The sequence below is a fragment of the Balaenoptera musculus genome, chromosome 11 (assembly GCF_009873245.2).
Source record: "Balaenoptera musculus isolate JJ_BM4_2016_0621 chromosome 11, mBalMus1.pri.v3, whole genome shotgun sequence".
Taxonomy (NCBI): Eukaryota; Metazoa; Chordata; class Mammalia; order Artiodactyla; family Balaenopteridae; genus Balaenoptera; species Balaenoptera musculus.
In genome coordinates, this window is record NC_045795.1 from 31,272,692 (window position 1) to 31,277,977 (window position 5,286).

At 42.4% G+C, this 5,286-nt stretch overlaps 1 non-coding gene across 1 annotated transcript; it reads left to right on the forward strand.

Moving 5' to 3' along the window:
- The first annotated feature begins 3,624 nt into the window (after positions 1–3,624).
- On the forward strand, positions 3,625–3,729 carry LOC118904568. The gene has a single exon (XR_005022022.1). It is a non-coding gene; the product is annotated as a U6 spliceosomal RNA (small nuclear RNA).
- The last annotated feature ends 1,557 nt before the right edge of the window (positions 3,730–5,286 follow it).

Consider the following 5,286-nt stretch of genomic DNA (forward strand, 5'->3'; position numbering starts at 1 on the left):
GGCTGGGCTCCTTGACACACTCTCCATATGTCTTACCTGCCCTTCCCTCCCCTCACAGCACCAAAGCATCTCAGGCCCACGACACAACCCCATCACTCACAACCACGCTTAAATGAAGCTACTTAATCTTCAGCTTTTTTACAATACACATGCTCTTCTTCTGAAATTAGAAAAATGTGTAATAAATACTACTTTTAAAAAGATCAGTATCTAAGTGATGGTGCTCTGTTATACATGGTCTGCAAGCTTTGAGTCCTTTTCCCCACTGTCTAAAATGAATACCTCTAAATTCATCCTATTTCTGATGCATTTCACAGCCAGTTGCAAATATCAGAACGCTTTACCCCTAAACAGTTCAGCATGCATATCATCAACTAGATTCAATATTGCTTTAGTTTTTTTTAAAATTATACACCATAAAATGTTTTTAATTGAAGTATAATTGATTTACAATGTTGTGTTAATTTCTGCTATACAGCAAGGTGATTCAATGATTCAATTATACATATTATACTCTTTTTCATATTCTTTTCCATTATGGTTTACTACAGGATATTGAATACAGTTCCCTGTGCTATACAGTAGGACTTTGTTGTTTATCCATTCTACATATACTAGTTTGCATCTGCTAATCCCAAGCTCCCAATCTATCCCTCCCCCACTCCCCTCCCCCTTGGCAACCACAAGTCTGTTTTCTATGTCTGTGAGTCTGTTTCTGTTCACCATGAAATGTTTTGACATGAGTTTTGACAAACACCTACAATACCTCGGTTAGCCAAGGTAGTGATGTTGTACACTTTCCTATCTGCCAGTCAGGTAAAGAATGCTCTGCTAGGGGCTGCAGCTGAGATGATGAGAGAAGATCCCATCAGATTCAACATTAGTGGTAAGTAGAGTCTTGCTTTAGCTGAAACCAAAAATGCATTTGTAGGAACAGAGTGCACAGAAAAATGCCACTCGCCAAGGTATCAAAAATGGTTCCAGGACTTCCCTGGTGGCACAGTTGTTAAGAATCCGCCTGCCAATGCAGGGGACACGGGTTCGAGCCCTGGTCCAGGAAGATCCCACATGCCGCAGAGCAACTAAGCCCGTGCACCACAACTCCTGAGCCTGCGCTCTAGAGCCTGCGAGTCACAACTGCTGAGCCCACTTGCCACAACTCCTGAAGCCCACGTGCCTAGAGCCCATGCTCTGCAACAAGAGAAGCCACCGCAATGAGAAGCCCACGCACCGCAACAAAGAGTAGCCCCCGCTTGACGCAACTAGAGAAAAGCCTGCGCGCAGCAACAAAGACCCAATGCATTGAAATCAATCAATCAATAAATAAATTTATTTTAAAAATTAAAAAATAAAATGAAGGGGAAGGAGGAGGAAGCATTCTTTAAAAAAAAAAAAAAAAAGGTTCCATGTACCAGCTGGGAAGGGTAAGTGAGAGGCATGAAAAACTCATAGGATTAAAATCCAAACAGAACCCATAGAGATCAGAAATCCTGAAAAGGGTCTGACTTAAATAGTCTGGGGTACTTAACAGGTTATTTATCTCTACCATCACCTTTTCTACTTTCTTAGCACCTCCTGCCCCCCAACCACAGGTTATTTTATGTACCTCTGACTCTTGCTACAGGTGGCATGCAAAGGTGTGGTTAAGAAGTCATGGAAGGACTTCCCTGGTGGCGCAGTGGTTAAGAATCCGCCTGCCAATGCAGGGGACACTGGTTCGAGCCTGGTCCAGGAAGATCCCACATGCCACGGAGCAACTAAGCCTGTGCACCACAGGCTTAGTGGTGCACAGGCTGTGCACCACAACTACTGAGCCCGTGTGCCACAACTACTGAAGCCTGCATGCCTAGAGCCTGTGCTCCGCAACAAGAGAAGCCACCACAATGAGAAGCCCGCGCACTGCAACGAAGAGTAGTCCCAGCTTGCTGCAACTAGAGAAAGCCCGCATGCAGCAACAAAGACCCAACGCAGCCAAAAATAAAATAAACAAATATAAATTTTAAAAAAAGTCATGGAAAATAGCCATGGGATAATTACTTGAGATGTCACAACCTAATCCATTGTGTCATATGAAGAAAAGATCTGTTAACAGAAGATGCATGGAGTCTAGAAGCATAGGGTCTAGAAAGGAGAAGACCAAGGGTCAAGAATGCAAGAGTTGGGACTTTCCTGGTGGTCCAGTAGTTAAGACTTCACCTTCCAATGCAGGGAGTGTGGGTTTGATCCCTGGTCAGGGAGCTAAGATCCCACATGCCTCGCAGCCAAAAAAACAAAAACATAAAACAGAAGCAGTATTGTAACAAATTCAATAAAAAAAAAAAAATTGAAAGAAAGAATGCAAGAGTGTGTCTCCAGCCCTGTCCAGGGGATAGTATATGCTAAGTTTGGCCCAAGTGAACATTCCAGTTGGATTTGCAGGCATGCATCTGGCCACCCTAGGTCAGTGAGGTCAGCCACTAAGCCATCATCCTACTCACTCCCCTTGCTACCTTGTTCTGCTCACCAAGGACGCTTCTAAGACATTTGTTCTCATGCCCACAGGAGACAGAATGCAATGGCCATCTGCCTCAAGTGTCTGACCCACTTGGCAGTTCCATGTCTCCTCATTCTGGCTTGTGTAGTAATCGCCTGTGAAGTGGGCTAGCATGATCTGGGCACACTGGGGCACTCAGTTTGGTTTTTTTTTTTTTGGCCGTGCCACATGCCTTGCAGAATCGCAGTTCCCCAACCAGGGATTGAACCCGGGCCTCCACAGTGAAAGCCTTGAATCCTAACCACTAGGCCACCAGGGAACTACCCAGATATTATAGTTTCTGGATTTGCAATCCTGAGAACCAAACTGTAAGCCCTGGTACTACCATGTCATTTGGAAATCCTGCCCAATCGGCCAGCTGACTTCCGCCAGCTCACATTGCTATCTTGACTCTCTATAGCTTTAAGTGCCTAAAACAACAGGAAAACCAGTAATATATGTAATCTCCTTGTCCAGATGGAAATTCAAAGGTGGATTCTAATTGCCCTCCCTCTTTCCCACTCTCCATACCTGGTCCCCTTGATCCTTTTACTCTCTCCCCCTCCCACCCCAAAACACATATATACCTCCAGGGTCCGAATTCCAGGCCAGTTGGTTCTACACAGTTTCCCCTTGAGGGCTCGGCATTACTGAAGGGGGTCCTTTCAGCCCTTCGTGTCCCACATTCACTAAAGGAATCTCAGTCCTTCAGAGCAAAACTTATCCAAGACAAAGAAAATTTCATCCCCCAAAAAAGATTTATTACAAAAATTTCAAATATAAAGAAAAGTTCAAAGAATTTTACAGTAAGCACTCATATACACACCACTTAGATTCTACAATTGTTAACATTTTCCTATATTTGCCTTATCACCTTATCACACATCTATCCCATCGATCAATCCAGTCCATCCAATTTTTGGTGCATTTCAAAGTAAGGTGCAAATATCAGGACACTTCACCCCTAAATATTTCAGTATGCATATCATCAACTAGACTCTGTATTTGTTTAGGGTTTTTTTTTCCCTAGCATTTTCTACCCTTACTCTTGTTAACAAAAATAGTTCAACTCTTCTTGCACGTTTAGTTGTTGTTGTTGTTGTTTGTAAAATATATCTTTAGCAGCATATATACTAAAACTGGGATGAAACAGAGAAAATTAGCACGGCCACTGCACAAGGACAACATGCAAATTCTGTGAAATGCTCCATGTTAAAAAAAAAAAAATACTGTGATAACACCTCACACCCACTAGGATGGCTACTATCAGAAAAACAGAAAATAACAAGTATTGACAAGGATATGGGGACCTTGGTGGGAATGTAAAATGGTACAGCCATACTATGGAGAACAGTATGGTCGTTCCTCAAAAAATTAAAAATAGCACTACCATATGATCCAGCAATTCCACTTCTGGATATATACCCAAAAGAAGTGAAAACAGGGTCACAAAGAGATATTTGTATGCCCATGTTCATAGCAGCATTATTCACAATAATTAAAACGTGGAAGCAACCCAAGCATCCATCAACAGATGAATGGAGAAGCAAAATGTGGTCTATACGTACAATGTAATATTACTCAGCCCTTAAAAGGAAGGAAATTCTGACCTATGCTACAACGTGGATGAACCTTGAGGACATTATGCTACAGTGTGGATGAATCTGGAGGACATTATGCTAAGTGAAATCAACCAATCACAAAAAGACAAATACTGTATGATTCTACTTATATGTGCTACTTAGAGTAGCCAAAATCATAGAGATGGAAAATAGAATGGTGGTTGCCAGGGGCTGGAGGGAATGGGGGAACAGGGAATTATTGTTTAACAGGTACAGAGTTTCAGTTTTGTAAGAGGAAGAGTTTTGAATATGGATGGTGGTGATGGTTGCACAACATGAATGTACTTAATACCACTGAACCGTACATGTAAAAATGGTTAAGATGGAATTTTTATGTGTTTTTTAACCACATTAAAAAAAACTGGAAAAATTACATACTGGGAAATGTTTTGACATGAATTTTGACAAATGCATACAATAGCATAACCCAACTCCTATGAGGAAAGAACATTTCCATCATGCCAGAAAGTTCCCTCAAGTCCTTCCTAAGTCTATGTCTGCCCCTACCCTCAGAGGCAACCACTTTTTTAAAAATCAGATTTAAAAAATCAGATTAGGGAATTCCCTGGCGGTCCAGTGGTCAGGACTCGGTGCTTTCACTGCCAGGGGCCGGGTTCCATCCCTGGTCAGGGAACTAAGATCCCACAAGCCTCATAGCACCACCAAAAAAAAAAAAAAAAAAAAAAAAATCAGGTTAAAAAATTATTTTGCCTGTTCTAAAACTTTGTAAAAATGGATTCATGAAGTACGTATTCTGTGGAAGTCTTCTTTTCTTTTCTTCTTTTTTTTAAATATCTTGATCTAATGTATTTTATTTATTTTTTTTTAAATTTATTTTATTTATTTATTTTTGGCTGCTTTCGGTCTTCGTTGCTGCGCGCAGGCTTTCTCTAGTTGCAGTGAGCAGGGGCTACTCTTCGTTGTGGTGCGCGGGCTTCTCATTGCGGTGGTTTCTCTTGTTGAGGAGCATGGGCTCTAGGCACACAGGCTTCAGTAGTTGTGGCACGAGGGCTCAGTAGTTGTGGCTCACAGGCTCTAGAGCACAGGCTCAGGAGTTGTGGCGCACGGGCTTAGTTGCTCCGTGGCATGTGGGATCTTCCCGGACCAGGGCTCGAACCTGTGTCCGCTGCCTTGGCAGGCAGATTCTTAACC